Below are 19,336 nucleotides of genomic sequence, written 5' to 3'. Positions count from 1 at the left end.
TATTTGCATTATTTATATTAGTAAAATGATGAAGCCTATTGAATTCAGCAATTTCCGTTAATTACTCCGACAGTTATAAACCTTGGTTTACTTTGTTCAACTTTGCGAATGCCCTAGCAACAAAATTTATCATCCGAACTGTATGGAATTGATATCAGATTAAAAGAATAAATATGCGACAACCCTGGTCGACTGCTCAGCAGATTTAGCGGCGGTAGGCTTATGTTTCGTTGCCTGGCAACATATCTGTAACTATTGTAGCGAGAACTTTCAGCTCTTTATCTAAATCTTACATAATGCACATTTAATATAAATACAAGTATCCAGCCTTTAGCATATACAGATATTTAAATCCCCTTCGCACCAAGTCCTCAATTCGTGGCAGTCAAGGCTGAACAGTCATCGCAACACCAATCTTCTACCTAAATTGTTTCAATGGCATTTAGTAATTGAACTGGAATACACGGATCAAAATTCTATAGAATACAATTACTGCTTATACTTGGGTGACGCTTCGACTAGGTTTCTTTAGTCTTTATCAAGCAGTAATTGTATTCCGTAGAATTGTGACCTGTATAATCTTCTACCTGTCGGAATATATAAGTACGATGTGATAGTTATCAAATCTATAGCCTTAAATTCAGCAGTTCATATCATCAGTTATGAACTGATCATCGGGTTTTGATGAACTGAGGAATTAGGCTATTCCACTACGGGTCCCACTCAATCCAGCACGCTCACAACTAGACAGTAGCTGATCTAGAAGCTGTAAATAGGGAGGGGGGGCATATCTAGGGCGTCATCCATAACCTCGCCCCCAATAAATGTCAACAAGATACTGGCTATAACACTGAGTACGTAACCCGGTAGAACGCAAATCGTATTGTCTAGCCGTTGCTAGGTTAGTCTTGAATTCCCAAACATTTTGGACCGTTATCTCCCTTTACCACATATATGGGATACTAACACATAAAGGTAGGGTGACCCGTAGAGTGAAAATTTTCTCTACAGAAAGTTGGACTCGACACAGCGAATGTGCACGCTTCAGTGACTTGTCTCGAAGTGATTTCTGTTTAACCACGCACTATATGAGATATGGTCTCAGCTTTCATTTGTATGCCGATGATACTCAATTATATATTTCATTTACACCTAATTGTCCATCTTCTTTCAATTTATCAAATATCAATTAAGTAAATCTGCACAAGATAACCCCCCTGTTGTAATTGGTAATTGTGATATATTTTCATCTTATTCTGTTCGCAATATTGGCGCTATCTTTGATAGTTTTATGCTTATGGGAGCTCAAGTAAATAATATTTGTAAATTGTGCTATTTTAATATTAGAAATATAGGTAAAATACGTAAATGTGTAACTGTAGAGGCCACTAAGTCACTTGTTAATTCTCTGGTCACTTCTCGATTAGATAACTTTAATTCACTTTTAATTGGTTTACCTTTAAAGCTTATAGATAAATTACAAAAAGTACAGAATACTGCGGCTAGACTTGTTACTTTAACTAAGAAATGTGACCACATAACTCCTGTTTTATATAATTTACACTGGTTAAATATAGAATTGATTTTAAGATTTTATTACTTACTTTTAAATGTTTAAATAATTTAGCTCCTGTTTACCTCTCAGATCTTTTAGAACTTTATACACCTGGCCGAACATTACGTACATCAGATAAACTACTTTTAAAGCCCAAAACTGTTCAACTAGTCTCTTATGGTCAGCGCTCTTTTAGTTATCAAGCACCTGTTTTATGGAATAATCTACCATTTAGTTTAAGATGTTGTACATCTCTATATTCTTTTAAAAAACAACTTAAAACACATTTATTTAATCAGGCTTTTAACTGACTCTGTATACAAACGTTAACATGCCCATAATCTTGTTGTTTATGTGTGATTTACATTGTCACTTTGTAAAGTGCCCATGAACATGTTATATGAAAGGGTGCACTATAAATATGCTGTAATAATAAATAATAATAATAATAATAAATAGCCATCGCACGTGCAATTCTCTACACATCTATCAACTATTACAGCCGTAAAAGAAAAATCTTTTGTTGACGATTCTGAATAGCAGTAAAATTTACCCTTTTGTTTTGGTTATTACAGCAGCTTTAGAAATTACGTTCGTTTTATGTTTTGAATTGCTTTATCATTAATTGTACCGTTAGGCGCGGCATCTTTTGGTTTAGTACAAATAATATCTCTGAAACACTTTATTTAGGCAAGGACATGATACTAGCAGTAGTTTCATTTTACTTTTACAAGGTTCTTAAAACAATTGTTGAGTTGCTTAACGTGCTTGTTTCTAAATTCAATTTCTTGTTCCAGCTTTCTGTTATGTTTCGTAAAAAAGTAGTCTTGATTTTCCCGGCCTATCAATCAGACGTAGAATGGTCGGTAGACTGGTTAACCGAGACTAAGTTCAAAACAAGGGCACGTAACCTATTTTTTGCTCACAAGTGCCCGGATGTTATGGCCGACACTCGTAACCATCTTTCAGTGTATTATTTATAGATGGTTAAATGGTCATAGCTTATTAAGTATAACATGACCGTTTATTTAATGATTATAAATGTGCGAAACTGATTTAAGGCTTGGTATATATATAAATATTGTGGTGTAATTGTCGAGATATTTGGAGATATTTATTTATGGTGGGTCACCCTAATAAAAGAATAGTTAAGTTTACAGCCTCTGAAAGATTTTTTTTTATTTGCAAAACTCACCGAAAACTGTTTCCCATTGTCAGTGGTACAGGACGGAGGGACTGGCAATGAAAATCGTCTAGACTCTAGTTCTTCGAATGGATGAAAAGCCGAGGTTGGTGTGCACGTATAAGTTCCCTCTCCGATGAAGACAAAATGTCCCCCAGAACAGTCTGCATAGCGTATCGGCGGTTCTTGCAAAATATCGGACGTTAAATTCTATCCTATTTCATGTTTTGCTTGGGGTGTGATATGTATGTTGTATTTAATTGCGCTTTATTGACTAATTAGATAATATATTTCACACTTTAAAAGACATATAGAGAAATTTATTACACTATAATTGACAAATTATTCAAAATTTTCGAAACATAAAAAACATTTAGCGATATTTAGCCTATTTATTACACTATAATTGACAAATTAATTAAAATTTTCCACACCAAAACTTAACTGCAAAATTTTAATTTTCAGAACATTTTTTTTATTAAAAATGAACTGATAATCGTCGTAAAACATGTGAAAACACTACCGTTTTGATTAATCGAACTGTGTTTTGTTAATAGGACTTGTCAAAATCAATTAGTGAACGGTAAATATTTTTAATTTTCTATATTAAATTTTGGCAGCTTGTTAATGTATACAACGCTATAAACAACGATATTACGTGTATGTTTTAGGTCTTGATTTGATTTTTTTACTTAAATAGTACATAAACAATTTGTAAAATTAAATCCCGTTTTGAAACTAATGTTAAAGATGCATTATCTAAGATCTAAATCTGCCTAATGCAGATTTTTTTTTTTTTTTTTTTTTTTTTTTTGGGGGGGGGGGGCGGTTTAAATGTTGTATAGATCAATAATTCGATATTTGATCATCGTATGGATTTGATTTTCAAATGACTAAACACAATGGACAGCTAATAAATAAATTATAAAGTGGACAATCGAGACTTTGTAGCAACGACGATCAAGACTACGCTGTTCTTCAATCGGCCATAATTCAGCTTAGAATAAAGTAATTTGACCGAAATGTGCAACAAATTCCCTTTTCATTATGTATTTTTATACACGCCCGTCCGTCCGTCGTCCACAATGTCTTGTGAACGATCTGACGACTAAAGTTATCATCCAATCTGTATTAAATTTACACATTGTTAAACCTTGTAGACGCTCTAATGAGAAAAGTTATCAACAGATCTGTATTAAAATTTATTTGCATTATTTATATTAGTAAAATGATGAAGCTTATTGAATTTAGCAATTTCCGTTAATTACTCCGACAGTTATGACCCTTGGTTCACTTTGTTCAACTTTGTGAATGCCCTAGCAACAAAAGTTAGTAATCATTCGATCTGTATGGAATTGATTTCAGATTATTAGTGTCTTATAAATGCTCCCATTTCATAAAAGAATAAATATGGGACAACCCTGATCGACTGCTCGATTGTAGCGAGAACTTTCAGCTCTTTATCTAAATCTTACATAATGCACATTTAATATAAATACAAGTATCCAGCCTTTAGACTTTAGCATACAGGTATTTAAATCCCCTTCGCACCAGGTCCTCAATTCATGGCAGTCAAGGCTGAACAGTCATCACAACACCAATCTTCTACCTAAATTGTTTCAATGGCATTTAGTAATTGAACTGTCTTACACGGATCAAATTTCTATAGAATACAGTTACTGCTTATTAATGGGTGACGCTTCGACTAGGTTTCTTTAGTCTTTATCAAGCAGTAATTGTATTCCGTAGAATTGTGACCTGTATAATCTTCTACCTGCCGGAATATAGAAGTACGATGTGATAGTAAGTAAATCTTTAACATCGAATTAATAATCCACTTCGGGTCCCACTCCATCCAGCACGCTCACAACTAGACAGTAGCGGATCTAGAAGCTGTGAATAGGGTGGGGGGATCTAGGGCACCATTCACAACCTCGCCCCCAATAAATGTCAACAAAATACTGGCTATAACACTGACTAACCGGATAGCACGCAAATCGTACTGTCTATCATGTTCCTGAAGAAACAACTGTAAGTTTCACAACATCTAGCCGTTGCTAGGTTAGTCTGGAATTCCCAAACCTTTAGGTCCTTTATCTCCCTTTACCACAGATATGGGATACTAACACATAAAGGAATAGCTACAGCCTTTGAAAGATTTTTTTTTATTTGCAAAACTCACCGAAAACTGTAAAAATATTGAAAATTTGAGCCGATTTCCTAGCATTTGGGGTCATTGCTGGTGGCAATTTCTTGAGAACAAGAGAGGATCAGAAATGGGTCAGAATGTCGAGATCTGTCGGTCAATGCTGCTTGTTTTGTGAGAGCTGACAGAACATTTGTACCACGCACTAGTGGTACTACTAATTTGTAGTCCAGTCAGAGCAGAACAAAAGGACGTTAAACCCCATTTCATTTCATTTTGATAAACGGATATTATGGCCGATGTAAAGAATTCGGTTAATTTTTCATTTCCAAAACCTAAATTTAAGCTTGCAAACAATAATGTACTGTAATGGAATGAAATGAAAGGCGGTATAACGTCCTAGTGTTACTATAGTATTGGATAAAACAATGTTCTGGTCAAATAGACCTACATCAACAGAAATGTATTTCAGTAACGTGTATTATGTTTCCTTGTATATTAAATAATTATTTAAACGAAGTTTTCTTGCCGAATATTTTTGTTTGAGAATAAATCTTCGAAATCCACTTCACTCAGATCAAAGTGTGTTCTTGCTTCTTTTACCTGAGTGTGACACTTGCTCACCGACACCAATGTTCCGATGTGGGATGTTCTAGCTCAGTTCCCCCTTGTCATTGGTGCAGGACGGTGGGACTGTTTCTCTTTGTCAGTGGTGCCGGACGATGGGACTGTTTCCCCTTGTTAGTTGTGAAGGACGGTTGGACTGTTTCTCTATGTCGGTGGTGCAGAACGGTGGGACTGTTTCCCATTGTAGATGGTTCGGGAAAGTGGGACTGTTTCCCATTGTCAGTGGTACAGAACAGTGAGACTGTTTCCCATTGTCAGTGGTGCAGGACGGTGGGACTGTTTCCCATTGTCACTGGTTAATATTGATATGAAAAAGACTATAGTTTTAACACCATTGTTACCCTAATTAGTACTGGTCCAATGATTTTACCTGGAAAACAATAGCTGCTGGGAAAGTGAGAACACCCCGTTTGTTAATAGGACTTGTCAAAAACAATTAGTGAACGGTAAATATTTTTTGAGCACATATGACGTCATATGTGGATTGTGGGTTGGGTTAGGACCTGCAGATTTCGTCAAAGTCTCGAAACAGAGCTAGCGCTAACCCCGAACCCTAACCCTGGACCAAGCTTAACCCTTACCCTAGCCCTAACCCACAATCTTAATATGACGTCATATGTGCTAAAATATGCAGGACCGTCTCCGATCTAGCGTTCTCCAGATGTTTGACTATACAGCCCGTGTAAAAAAGGCTTACGGTGTTGTCAAAACAATTATACACCTATCATCGCTTGACAAAGGATACCACCGAATCTCAACCAAATCTCAACCGAGCAACTAAAACAGCATTAAACGCCCTTAAAAAAGACAAAAACATAATAATTAAGAAAAGCGACGAGGGCTCGTGTTGTGTCATAATGAATCGCGCAGATTATATCTCAGAGGCAGAAAAACAATTAAGTAATCCTATACATTACACTAAATTCGACCAACCCATCTTTAAGGACACCGCAACTTTAATAAACAACATCTTACATGAATTGCAAGACAAGGAATACATAACCGCAAAACAATATGATTATCTATCTGCTAAATCTGATTGCCGACAAAGACATCTCTATACACTACCAAAAATACATAAAAATCCAGAAACAGAATGGTTAATACCTAATAAATTACCCAAGGGGCGCCCAATAATATCAGACTGTGGCAGCGAATGATACAACGTATCACAATATATAGACCATTTCTTATTACCCCTAGCATGCCAACACCCATCCTACCTCAAAGACACTAACGATTTCATTCACAAAATCAAACAGTTAAGAGTCCCGAACACACCATTTTAATATCCATCGACGCACAGAGCATGTACACGAACATCGATAATAACACGGGTATAGAAGCAGTTAGGAAAGCATTTCTTAGGAACCCGCAAACATCCAGGCCGGACGAAGAAATCCTCAAACTACTCGACATTTGTCTGAGGAGGAATGACTTCGATTTCAAAGACCAAGTATACCTCCAGTCTTCCGGAACTGCGATGGGGAAACGATTTATGCAAACCTCTTCATGCCGGAGTGGGAAAGGGAAGTTCTGCCGCTCTGCCCATTAAAGCCGGATTTCTATGGGCGCTTTCTAGATGACCTTTTCATAGTCTGGACGTACACACTAGTCGAATTTTGGACGTTTTTCAACATTCTGAACAATCATCATCCATCTGTCAAATTAACCGCAAATGTAAATCATAACAGCATACATTTTCTTGACACCACCATCTTTAAAAGTAGCAACACCAAAAACACCGGCCAACTGGAAACTAAAGTATTTTTCAAAGAAACCGATACACATCAATTATTGTTCAAGAGCTCCTTTCACCCCAAACATACCTTCTCTGGCATCATAAAATCACAGATTCTCCGTTTTCATAGGATATGTACTCAGAAGACCGACTTTGAGTCAGCATGTACGCTGGTATTTGGCAAACTAAAAGAAAGGGGATACTCCAAACGCTATCTACGTCGTATTAAAAACAACACTCTAGCTGAACTTGCCGCCAAAGAAACAAATAATATGCAATCAGCAGTTACAACCAAAACTTGTGGCCATCCAAGATGCCAAACATGCAAAATCTTAAACATATCCGACCATTTCCATAACAAAACATCTGGCACACAATTCCGAATATAAGACCAACTTTCATACAGTAGTTCAAATATAATTTATCTAATTTCATGCAGACAGTGTGACAAGCAATACGTAGGGGAGACTCAAAATGCACTTAGGGAAAGAATTAACGGTCACCGATCAGACATAGTCACTAAAAAAGGCAAACCGGTCTCAATTCATTTCAACCAACCAAATCACTACATTTCTGATCTCATTGTCACGCCAATAGAAAAGACCAAGAGCGACTTTGAAACTACAGAAGAAATTAAAACGTTTAGGCTAACAAGAGAAAAATTCTGGATTGACAAATTGAAAACAACAGCAGCAAGTGCATCCAAAATCATCAGAAAACACTATACTGATCTCCAAGAAATTCACCCGAAAATATTCACACAGAAACTAATAATTGCATATTCAAAAAATAAAAATCTGCACGATATCCTAGTGCACAGTAAATTAGATTAATTAAGACTAGTCTCCACCCTAACCCAAAACAAACCATATATCAAATCCTATCCCTAATCGTTAGTAAATAAAATCAACTAGATATAAGAATCCCTAGCCTTAACCCGGTGATGTGGAACAAACACGATTTTTATAGAAAATCCAATTCGTAGTAGGAAACACACTAATGTGGCTCTCCCCCGAGAGCCTCAAATTTATTCTTTTTCTTCTTCAGAAACAAAAATACCAGAATACCAGAAGTACCATCCAAGGCTGACCATCACCGCCACCAACACCAAAAACAGTGAAATTACTTTTATAAATTAATCTAATGTATTGCATGTATTTTGTAATAAAACTAAGAAATATCGCGAACTAACTTTTCATCATCCTAGGTCAGTGCTTATGTGGAGACTTAACCTCTCCCCCAAATTCTTAAACCTAACCCTGGACCAAGCTTAACCCTTACCCTAGCCCTAACCCACAATCTAAATATGACGTCATATGTGCTAAAATATGCAGGACCGTCTCCGATCTAGCGTTCTCCAGATGTTTGACTATACAGCCCGTGTAAAAAAGGCTTACGGTGGACTGGACCGGATTCCCCCTAGATCTGGGGGTCGTAGGCTTTCATCTGCCAAGCATATAGGTAAATCCGACACTGCCAGGTAATTCGAATAGACCAATAATGTGAGGGAAGCTGCACAACAAAACACAAACAAAACAAAGTCGGTTAAAACACGGTGTTTGTGACAAAAGTGTCTCATTAGGATGAAAACATAAATTGCCTTGCAATTCTTATATCAATAGTTCAATATTTTGGTCATTAAAATTTATACTTCTTTCGCTTCAGCAGCTGTTGCAAATACACTTTTGTGAAGCTTTTTAAGAATGGGTCACTGTATGTATGGTCACTGTAGTGTCCGTAACCTTTAAAAAAAGTGAAAGAAAATCAACTTCAACTTCAAATGAATAAAAAATATTTTAGATTTTAAAATTGCACTTGTATTGAAATTTATAATATAACTGAAGATCACATTTTTATTGTAAGTTTTCAGTGTTTTTCAGGCACATATCCACTGTATTTCTGAAAATGTGACAGAAACACATATTTTTGTAATTTAGTCATAACTCCCTTCATACACTATCTATTTGTATAACTCAACTACCAAAATTTATTATAGAAAATGTTCCATAAGCATGCGTTTATATCCTTTTCAAAAAAAGTCACAGAAATATATTAATTTGAGTTTCAAAATAGTGTTTATTGAAGTGAGACAGCATAACGCAAAAAAGTGGCAATTTTTGGACATGTTTATTGTTGTAACTCAACAACGAAGATATATATTGACTTCAAATTTGGTGGTCATTAGAAGAGGTCATTATTATAAATGTTGAATAAAAGAAATGAACTGTAAATTCTGGAAGTTGTTTCCAAACTGTATATAACATCATAAAATTGAAAACTGGTCGAGTATATTCAAACAAAGTTGTTAGTAACATGAGCCCAACTACAAAAAAACCCCAAAAACCCAGACAAATAGAACTATTTTGGATATCCCGAAAGTGGTAGGCATTTCACAGACAATGATAAAAGGAACCGTAGATCAGTGGTTTTGAACATTGTGCCACTCGCAGATCCCTTTGAACATTTCGCAAATCTTCAATAGCCACCCCGCCCCACACTCCCCATTCACATATCGGCATTTAGTTAAAGGAGCTAAATCGCTAATATTTTGGACCTAGAAATTGGCACAAATGAGTCGCAACACATATAATAATGTAATATGAATTTATATAAACTGTTTTACATTCAATCGTGTCCGTTTTACTGTGAATTGTCATCAGTTATGTTCGGCGAAATACGCCAAAAGTCTCAGCCGAAAGACAGTTTCTAGCGTCTGGTTATTCCAGTCAACACCGATAGTATATATTGCGTATGCTCTCCAAATAAGAATATGGCATCACCGTTTGACATGACTTGTGGAATATGTCTAGCCTCATTCTTTGACCACCTTGTTACAAATGGCGCTGAAACGCATTATGGTACACGATTTGTGTACCAATGGTAAAATGTTTATTTTGTCTTAAATATTGGATATCAGAAGCCCATCTTTTCCAGGTAATATCACAAAACCAATGCTGATTTAAATTGCAAAAATATTCGTGTTTTTAATGTCGAAGATTTTGGATGATATTGAGTTACGGACTTAGCTACTTTAATTCGGTTAGATTTTTAGTTTATGGGGTGTGCCACCACATCTCATAAAAATCTTTGAAAAAACCGAATTTCGACCATCTTTGTTTCCACTTAGGTCAAAAAGTGGTAAATCAATTTTTCAACTGGTCTCAAATTGGGAAACACTGCCAAATATACACTACTGTCTGTTCCGGGAGATACTCCGACACTAAAATTCCTCGACATGTGTTCAGTGTTTAATTTAAACGGCCAAAACTTTGTGACATACCTCAAATTATCACCCCGTTGCTCTCTTCGTCAAGCTTTGACGCCTAGAAATTTGACAAAATCCACTATCCTCTTGTAAATTTCACATATTTCGATATGTTTCCTTCTCAAAACATAAACATTATGAATGCATCTGCGTAAAATGGGAGACTTGTATTTCGTGGAAAGGGTAGTTTTAGCCGTTTTAATTAAAAATTGAAGAAATGGCAGGCAATTTTCTCGTGGTAGTGTCGCCTGGAACAGGCAGTAATATGGTCTATCGCAATTTAGTTTTGAAAGCGTCCAAGATTAATGGGAGACAACCCAGTTAACAATATGGACTCGGACTAGCAACTATTTGCCCATTGACTTCAATGTTAAATGGCTGTAACATCACAGGCTGTAGCTTTTTGCTCAACATTCCGTTGGTTCCAATCTTTATAGGCACAATGGGGACAACATTTGGCAATCTCCTCATCATTATCTGCATTACTCTTTCAGGGGCATTAGTAACTGGATATTAATAAAATGTAACACGTATTTATGGAAAGCAGCTACTACTAAGATATAACACGTATTTATGGAAAACAGCTACTAATTTATTTAGGTGACGTTTTGAAACTTGCAATTGGCAATACCGTAGATGGTAAAATGGCGGAAAGTTAAACTTCGACAGCTTCTGTCAAGAAAAAAATAGAGGAAAGAGAAAATAAAATAGGTGTACAATTTTCATAAGGGGTATCATAAATCGATGGAATTTCCTTCGTCAATTTTCTTTTATTTCTTTTTTTTTTGTTAATAAAGAATTGAATTGAAACATTTCTGGACTGATATTCCTATTAGAAAATCGGGGGGGGGGGGCGAATGGTTACCACGTGCGCGCTGTATCATAAAGTCTGTCATTGAGTCAACTGGCGTGGTTTCGATCCGGTTGTATGTGACAAGGAGTAGGGTCGCCTGTCCAACCTCGTGGGTTTTCTCCGGGTCCTCCGGTTTCCTCCCACTGCTAAAGACCCCTACACGCATGCGAATTATTGAAATAAAATTAAAACATATGTTAGTCCCGAAATGACCTAGTTTGTGTCGAGTGGACGTTAAACCCTCCCTCTCTCTCTCTCTCTCTCTCTCTCTCTCTCTCTCTACAATATTGTAGTTTACAAAGGGCTTCCAATATCATCTAAATCACGCCTCTTGTCTGCTTCCCTAGTCTTACGAAATGCGAAAAATTTTATAACCACCAGGGATGGGGCTTAACGTCCACTCGACACAAACTAGGTCGTTTCCGGACTAGCATATTGTTCAATTTTATTTCAATAATTCGCTCGCGCGTCGGGGTCTTTAGCAGTGGGAGGAAACCGGGGGACCCGGAGAAAACCAACAAGGTTGGACAGGCAACCCTACTCCTTGTGCACGTACAAGCGGGAAATCGAAACCACGCCATTTGACTTAATGACAGACCTTCTGATCCAACAAGCACGCGTTAACCATTCGGCTAATTATACAATCAACCATAGCCTATCGTAGTTTTGGAATATGATTTTGCAGTCTTTCCATTTGTGGTTTTTAGCCACGGATTAGTTTAGTAGGAAAGTCATTCCCTTTATTTAATCCAAAAAAAAATAACATATCGTTTGGCAGCGGATTAATAGAGAATAATGGGGGTTAAATAGGACACCTTGACATCACGTGACTATATCAACCTTGCGCGATGAAATCGATATTTGGCGCAGTCTTAGGATAAACCAACGATAACCTAATCTATATTTATATTTATAACGTGAATGTCCTGTGGTATTTTATTGATAAAAGATCTGATTACCTGTCAGTGTCATGTGAAAGAAAGATGAAGGAAACTGTTGTACAAGTATCGTGTGGTGGTCCAGGTAAATATATGTTATAACTGTCAGTCATTGTTGTGAAAAAATCACCTCACGTGACCTACATAGAAACATAACATTGTTTGTGTACATAGGTCGATTCGCTCTTCGTTTTATAGAAATACAGTATCAGATTACATCTACTCCTCTCCTTCTCTCTCTCTATCTCTATCTCTCTCTCTCTCTGTCCAGAATACATCTACTTCTCTCTCCCTATCTCTCTCTCTTATAAGTAGCCTACGATTGATGGAAATGGGTCTAAATTGTTGGTCACCGTAATTAATCCAGTATCATCGCCTGTCAAATTTTTCATGTAGACATAGTAGCTGGTGATTTAACGTCTGTTTTCACAGTAGTACTATCACATACATGTAGTAACAGTAGGAGGGTTAGATCTATTTGTTAAGGCCAACTTCAAATTTGGTCAAAGGTCGCGAGATGTAATCAGGGCTAGCGCTAATCCCAACCCTAACCCTGGACCTAGCCCTAATGCTTACCCTAACCCTAACCTACAATCTCGCCAACAATCACGTGCCCTAATCTTATTTACATCTCAGCGACCTTGACGAAAATGGAGCTGGCCTTAACAGATAGATTTCGCCCAGTAGTACCTTGGTCGTTAAACATTTGCTTCCACTAAGGTTATATCGTATACAAGGCAGACATGTAGCTCAGTCGATTAGAATATTGTGGACGAGATAAAAGAGGAATGGGTTGATTAGAAAGTAAATGTTATAAAGTTCATTAAAAACAACGATCACCCGTGATTAAATAACTCTGCTTTCTTTCAGAATATGGAACCGAAGAAGCTGTCGAATATCAGAAACGCGCTTTTCGGTTCATGAAAAGAATAGGCGTTTTCCAGTTATCTGTAGGATTTATTGCCCTTGTTTCAGCACTAGGGGCGCTTGTTTGTGGGTTTATGGTTGAAACGATTAATTATCCAGTAATTGACATATTTCCGCTACTAACCAGTGTATTGGTAAGTTATATTTTCGGATAAAATTCAATACTAAAAAAACGGAAACATTTTGTTGAATCCAACCAACTATAAAAGACATTTATCTCTAAATCAGAGAACGTATTCTGCCTTTGGTCCTCTTGTTTATGTTGACCAAGTAACACTGTATGCCACGACAATTTTTGATCCTGATTTTTATACGACCACGTATATTGTCGTCGCCCCTGTCCGTCCACAATTTGTTTGTAGACAGTCTACAGGTCACAGTTTTTATCCGTTACATCATTATGACGGTTGAGTTCGAATTTCGTGAAAATCGGACCAAAACTGGCGGACAAAATGGCCGCTCCATGTATGCAAATAGTGTTAAGGTATGTAATATCAAGATTGTGATCTTCGAAAGGTCACAATTTTGATATATTTTTGATGAAACTTAACGCGTATTTATATTACAAAGATCGTGGTTCCTTTCGATATTCGCGCATATCGGATCCTAACTTCCTGGATCATGGCCCCTGACTTTAGCTTTTTGACCCTCTAGAGGTCACAATTTTTATTCAATTTTAAAAATCGTCTAAATATATCATCGCTACACCCCCGATGATGGTTGAGTTCGAAATTCGTAATGCGTAAAAATCGGACCGATATTACCCAACAAAATGCATTTATGGCAAGGTTTGGGGGCATTCATGTGGAACTTTTTCATCACAAGTGTTCCACAAGATATTGGACATCTGAAACTAAATACATTCCACAAGATTTTGATAGAGTGTGTCCGTCCGTCTATATTTTGCTTGTGGACACACTACGGGTCACAAGTTTTATCCAATTTTGACGAAACTTGAAATATAGGTTTATATCCCAAAGATCTTGGTTTCTTTTGATATTCGCGCACATCAGACCATAATTTCGCGGATTATGGCCCCTGATTGTACGAAAAATCACATTTTTAGTTTGTGGATCCTCTAAAGGTCACAATTTTTTATTCTATTTTAAAAACCGTTTAAATATGTCACTGTTGCACCATAATGAAGGTTAAGTTTGAATTTCGGGAAAATCAAAACGAAACTGCCCGACAAAATGGCCGCTTCTTGAACGCAAATAGTGTAAAAGTATGTAATACGAAGGTTGTGGACCCGCTAAAGGTCACAATTTTTATCCGATTTTGTTTATATCCTAGAGATCTCAGTGTCTGTCGATATTAGCGCATTTCAGACCATTACTTACAGAATCATTACTTACAGAATTATGGCCTCAGATTGTACGCAAAATCACCCTTTTTTTTAGCTTGTTCTCTGTCCATTGCTTGCAAAATATGGGCTTATCTTGCATGCAACCGCTTGTTTGTTGTAAAGGTAACATTGCCCCACTACAATTTTTCACTCGCATTTTTGATTTACCAAATCATATTGTAGGACACAATTTTCCACCCGTAATCTTTATTTGTCAAGTTACATTGTACACCACGACAATTTTTCACTCTCTTTTATTCTGTTTACCAAGTTACATTTTACGCCACAAACATTTTTCGCCCTCTCCATTTCTGCGTACACCTCCATTTTAATCATATTCAATATATTTTACAGGCTATTCTTGCTGGATATTTTGCTCTGAAAACCTCACGATGTACACCACAGTTACAAGTGGATGTACCAACAAAACGTTATGTAAGCTTCATTTTATTTTTAAATATTTAAAGCCACCGATCGCCATTAATTTGAAGTATTTTGAATTTCTTGCAAACTACAAAGCTATGAAAGTTGGATCTCTAAAAAGAGCATCAATTCAAAAAATGGTTCAAATCGGTTTTGTATTTACAAAGATGTGGTGAGGTGAAAATTTGGCATATACAGACTATATGAACAAAACATATTTTATTCAGGATATCTGAATGAGATTGGGGAACAGGCGCGGATTAAAGATGTATTATGTAAGAGCTAAATGTGCCTACTACAGATCTTTCTTTTGGCTTCAAATGTTATAGTAATTAATTAGTAATTAATTAGTTTATTCACATGACAAGACCATAATCAACTCCCTAGACCATCTGAAGGCCGTGATTTTGAATAGATTAAAGCACCGTCGCCATGGATAATTGTGACATTGTTTATTGTCGTTACAATGGTACTTGACAATACTGACTATATTGTGAAACTTTCAAACACTCATAACTTCGCTCAGAATAAAGTAATTTGAAGTTTTCCATTTATTAATTTTTCGTTATCTATTTTTAAACTATTATAGCTGGAACGTCCACCTCTTTATCCAAATCCTATACATAATGCATCTTTAAGCCTTGAATAATTAGATATTGCCAGAAATATGACAATGGCGGTCAGTGGCTTTAATTCTGTGATATGACTGTCCGTCATATTCGCCGACAGTTGGGATTGAACTAAGAGACAACTGATGGCGTATGCCAGTTTTCATTAGCCAGACCGGTACATAACAAAGTTGTAATCATGGCCTTTTTTTTTCTTTTTTAAATTTCAGGTTATTATTCATTACGTTATCGATGTAACCAATGTCTCGTTTGCTTCTTGCGGAGCGGCTTTTGCTGGCTGGGCTATTGGTGTTTGTAAATCTACTGATGTAAAAACGATTTCCTTTTGTAATCCAAACCATGATATTATATTAATATTTGCTATTATCAACTGTGTTGCTGGCGCTATTATCGCTATTACTTGTATCCCAGGAATGATATTTTTCTGTTTATATGCTCGGGTATTTGGATTTACCAACAGAGAGGATCGGGTTAGAGATCTAGAAAATAGAATTACTAATCTTCAACGACAATTAGACAATCAAAGACCGCCACCTTATAGTATTGATGATGAACCCCCTTCCTATCAGAATAACGGTTTCAAATATTGATTTAATAGTGAAATGAATTGCCCTTACATCCCAATTCTACCTCGTTGCCAGTGGCAACCTTTGATAAAACTGTCCTGTTTATTTCCAATACAGGTATAAAAGTATCCGTGTATCAGAAATGAACAGTACGCTTTCCATAAAGAGTACTGTTCATTTCCGACAAACGAACACTTTTATACCAGCAGGATGAAAACAAACGCCTAGAAAGTCATAAATTTTATTACAAATAAATTTCAACGGACGAACCATCCACCGATGCACACTTTACCAGGATTGACCCACGTTGTGCAGTGTCCTTTACATTTAATATAATTGCAGTCCTCTACGCCAGGGACAAGTTGTTTTGACGATATGGTTGACTCTATGTTCATTGACTTCGTCAAAACAACTTCGTCTTTCAATACGGAGTGCAGTCTAATGAAAACACGTGACTGTTTTACGCTAAGGGTAACGCAACAAGACGCACGTGTAAATACTATTTTTCACATTTCGCTTCACAATACTCCATAGAAATGTGATATAAGTGACTTATTAGCACCTTTTACGCTCAGGGTAACGCAGCAAGACGCACGTGTAAATACTATTTTTCACATTTCGCTTCACAATACTCCATAGAAATGTGATGTAAGTGACTTATTAGCACCTTTTTTGGTCGGTGGCCGTCTCGGCTCCGCCTCGGCTAGGTCCCTCGACCAAAACTATCCTCATCTTCACCGATACACATCGGAAAGTGTGCTAATAAATACTACATAACTAGTTTATGGCCGTGCTGTTAATTGGCTATAGAATACAAACAACGTAAGATCCTCTTTAAACAACTAAATATTGTGATTGATATTTTCTGAACACAGTTGTTCTAATATTTAGAAATGTGATCGAAGATAGACATGATATTTATTTATTTATTAAAGATACATTATGTAAGATTTAGATAAAGATCTAGTCATTCTTGCTATAATAGTTCAAAAATAGCTAATGCAAAATGAATAATTTGAAAATAGATAATGTAAAATGAATAATTTGAAAATTTCAGTCAAATTACTCTATTGCGAGCGAAGATATTAGTCTTTAAAGGTTTGACAAGACGTGTGCAATAATTTCAACCACGGTACTGATTGTTCGAAGCTAAGTCTCGCTCCTCCATTGATTTTAGCTTAAATCAAAATATGGATGAACTGTTCCAATCTATTTAATATCGGAGAAACCCGATGCCATCGAGAGTTGACTATGGCCTGGATTAATTAATTAGTGTCTAAATAATAATTTAGAAAACATTTCAGGCCTAAAGAAAGACCTGCAATAGGCAGATTTAGCTCTTGCATAATGCATTGATTGTTAGAAAAAAAAACTACATTCTTTGATTACTAGTATCCATGTCGTCGAAGAGAGACATGATATTATTTATTAATTGTAATTTATTTTAGAGAAAAAAATTACATTCTTTGATTACTAATATCCACGTGGTCGAAGAGATGCATATTATTTATTAATTGTAATTTATTTTAGAAAAAAAACTACACTCTTTGAATACTAGTATCCACGTGGTCGAAGAGATACATGATATTATTTATTAATTGTCATTTATTTTAGAAAAAAACCTACATTGTTTGATTACTAGTATCCACGTGGTCGAAGAGATACATGATATTATTTATTAATTGTCATTGATTTTTATATAAAAGAAATGTACATTCATTAATTACTGTTATAATTCGCGTGACCAAGGGATAGAATAAATATTATTAATTAATTTTATAAAGAATACTCATTGCGTTTATGACTTATAACCTATTGTTTGACCACTATTCTTAACGTGATGGAATATTATTTATAATATTTATGATGGTATATTATTGTCTATATGAAATAAAGTCATCTCTCCACCTCTGTATATACAACTCTGATTTTCTATTACACCTTTTTCTTCGGGTCTTAAGGGTTCCTCCCATTTGCTAAAGACCCCCGTGCGCGCGCGAATTATTGAAATAAAATGACCTAGTTTGTGTCGAATTATTGAAATAAAATGACCTAGTTTTCTACCCCAAAACGTCAAAAAAGATCGACATGCAAAAGGGGGAAAGGTTGGTGCTGATGTGCAATTAAACCACATTTCATGCATTCATAAACCCAGTTTAAACAGCCATGCAGTGACGGGGCTGGACTGAAAGAGAGTCTGCGAGTATTGAAGGCTAGCCGGCCCCACAAAGAAGTTGAAGTTGTTTGGGACCCTTTAATAGTTGGGGTCTTGAATTTACTCCATTTAAAGGTATTGGTAAGATTGCAACTAAATTTGTGCTTAAGTTAGAAACATCAATATACGATGAGACCTGGTAGAGTCAACGAATACTCCACGATTAAAAACACGATTTCGTCATATGTTGGAACCTAACTTTATCAAGCGCCATTTTTAGTCCGTTTTTCTAAACATTTTGTGCATTGAGTGGAACCCTTCACGGGGCCAGACTATGGGGCCTCCAGTCCTCAGTCCATCCCTGACCAGCGAAAGTCCCCCCCCCCCATAAATCCATGTAACCCAGGCCTCTGACAATATCACAGTTAACGTTGGGCCAAAGTACAGATGTGTCTGATAAAACACGACATTATCTGATAAACAATACGCACGAACGATTTCTATAGGAAGTTATTTCAAATGTATTTCAATTGTATTAGTCAACGGTTCAAAGGTCTTTTATAGATGAATGTTTCTTCAATTGTAAATGAGCTTAAATTACACCGTGGTAATTTGTTTTTTTGTCTGTAAAAATGCATTGGAGCCCTGGGCCCTTATTCACGAAAACTTAAACTAAGTTACAACCGAAATTTTAAGAAATACTGCAACTTCATTGGAAATATGCAAATTGATTTTACTGGTCAGCCAATCGAATTGCAGTATTTCTTAAAATTTCGATTGTATCTTAGTTTAAGTTTTCGTGAATAAGGGCCCTGGTGTAGGACTATTTCGATTTTTCTCGTGTTCTCTTATCTATTGACATTCAATTACTTTTTTGAAATTGTCAGATATCCTCTTCACAGTCTCACATAACAACTTTTGGTCTTCGAAGGAATTGTTAGTGAGCAGAAATACGCCCGTATATCTTGTTATCACTCGTGTTA

At 36.2% G+C, this 19,336-nt stretch overlaps 1 long non-coding RNA gene across 1 annotated transcript; it reads left to right on the top strand.

The window, feature by feature from the left end:
- The first annotated feature begins 12,226 nt into the window (after nt 1–12,226).
- LOC126818502 (uncharacterized) lies at nt 12,227–18,113 on the top strand. The gene is made up of 4 exons (XR_007679249.2): nt 12,227–12,393; nt 13,179–13,369; nt 14,935–15,015; nt 15,842–18,113. It is a non-coding gene; the product is annotated as an uncharacterized LOC126818502 (long non-coding RNA).
- Nucleotides 18,114–19,336: the final 1,223 nt, after the last annotated feature.

The sequence above is a fragment of the Patella vulgata genome, chromosome 4, assembly GCF_932274485.2.
Source record: "Patella vulgata chromosome 4, xgPatVulg1.2, whole genome shotgun sequence".
Classification (NCBI taxonomy): Eukaryota; Metazoa; Mollusca; class Gastropoda; family Patellidae; genus Patella; species Patella vulgata.
The sequence above is the reverse complement of the archived record's forward strand: the minus strand, read 5'-3'. Positions and strand labels throughout refer to the sequence as shown.